The following is a 2,217-nucleotide window of genomic DNA, read 5'->3' on the forward strand; positions in this document are numbered from 1 at the left end:
TTGATTTATGGAAGAATTTTTGAAGTTTGATGTTTTAATGGAGATGTACATTTTGGCAGCCATGGAAATTCAGTATAGGTATCTTGTTTATGATTGTCTAAGATGTTGTTATTGATGGTAGCATGTATATGTGTATTATAATTTGGAATTGGGTATGTTCATGTGGTTGAATTGTTGTAAATGGGACTTTGAAAAATTCTGTATTATAGTGTGTATGTTGAGAGTGGTTACAAGCTACCAAAATGACAAAAAATGTGAAGTAAAATATGTTAATGTTATGGTATAAACCAGAATTGGCATGGAAGAGTTATTTTGGTAAGTGTTGGATGTGAAATTGGTAAGGATTGACAATGTGTAATAGGGCAGTGTATGTTTTGGCTTAGAACCTTAAGTGTGTGGCTCCAATTGGAATGAGACCAATTGGAGGTGAAACTAGGCACAAAATGTGCCAACTTTCATGAAGGAAGCTTACCAAAATTCTGCCTAGAAGGTAACTTGAAAAATGACCAAATCCGGATTAGTGAATTGAAAGCCTGAAAATTGACCATTTGGGCAGCAGTTGGTGTTTTGTCCATAACTCACTCAAAACAGGTCCAATTGACCTGAAATTTTTACCATGAATAGTTTAGACATATATCTAGAATTCTTATGAAGACACCAACACCCAGAAATGACCATAAGTAAGTCAAATAGCTTACACAAGATCGGGTACAAAAACTGGCCGAACCAAAAGTGACCTAAAAATGACCTAAAGTTACCATTTTGGTACATTCTGTCCAGCATTGGTAAATTGACCATATCAGATATAGACTCTTCTAAATGGTTTGAAGCTATGAAGTCCAAAATGGATTCCATGTATAAGAACCAAGTTTGGGATCTTATAGACCCACCTGAAGGTATTGTACTATAGGTAATAAATGGGTTTTCAAGAAGAAAATTGATTCTGATGGAAAGGTAGATACCTATAAAGTAAGGCTAGTTGCGAAAGGGTTTCGCTAAAGGCAAGGAATCGACTATGAGGAGACTTTCTCGCCTGTTGCCATGCTTAAATCCATTAAAATTCTATTAGCAATAGCTACATACCATGATTATGAAATTTGGCAGATGGATGTCAAAACTGTAACACCCTCACTGTAGCAATTCCATACATTCTATCGCTCGTGACCAAATGTCGGTCCGACAGCTAGAACGTCTGAAAAAATATTTAGACTAGAGTGAGGAGTCATAAATAACTCAAATATTAATAAGAAAAATTAAAAAAAAATTTAGAAATAAAATACAACCAAGTTAAATGAGGCAATGCCCTAGCGATGGGTAACCTAGTGGGAAGTTTTGGTCTTCGCAACTAGAAGCCCTAAACCCAAGGGAAAATTCATGAAATAATTTTTGAGACTCCAGAGAAGAGTCATTAAGGTTTCTATTGTAACACCCCTATGTTCGGTAGTGCGTTCTACTTCTCTGGTGACCAGTGTCTGTCCGGACAGCTAGAATGCCTAAAACTATATTTAAATATTAGTGAGGAGATATAGAATAATGAAATACAAAAAAAGAAAAGACAAGAAAAACAAAGGAAGAATAATAGCAATGAAATGTAACCAAGTTAAACGAGCCGAGAACCATAGCGATGGGTGACCGCACTGGAAAGTTGCGGCGTGGACCCTTGACTAGCCCTGGACTGCGAGGAACTCTGAAAAATATTTTTAGGACTTAAATAAACATCTATTGAAGTATAAATGCCATTAGAAATATTAAAGAAAAATTAAATAATTAGTACAAAGAAAAAAAAGAAATCGAGAAAACGACAAAACTTGGTGTTATCGAAAAATCGAAAATGCAACCCGAACAAGGGCATTGTGGTCATTTGACACCCCGAGTTGTCTTTTGACCTAAATTTCCATTAAAAATAAATGATATTACACTTAGAAAATGTCATGAAAAATTAAAATAGTGGTACATAATCTAAATAGCAAAAGATAGGAGGAAAATGTGGAAAATTGGAAAGTTTAACATTAAAATATACTTTTATTCAATTAGTGCTCCACTAACACCACTTAAGTGGACCTTTAATCAACCTTTGGACAGAAAAATTCTTTCATCTTCAACCTTGGGAAAATTCAGCCGAAACAAAGTGAGAGAAACTCCATGGCCGAATCCTTTCCAAGCTCCATGCAATCCACTTTGAGCCACCATTTTCACTAAGTCTCTTCTTTAAAGTTA

This window comes from Hevea brasiliensis, unplaced genomic scaffold (genome assembly GCF_030052815.1).
Source record: "Hevea brasiliensis isolate MT/VB/25A 57/8 unplaced genomic scaffold, ASM3005281v1 Scaf227, whole genome shotgun sequence".
In the NCBI taxonomy this organism is placed as follows: domain Eukaryota; kingdom Viridiplantae; phylum Streptophyta; class Magnoliopsida; order Malpighiales; family Euphorbiaceae; genus Hevea; species Hevea brasiliensis.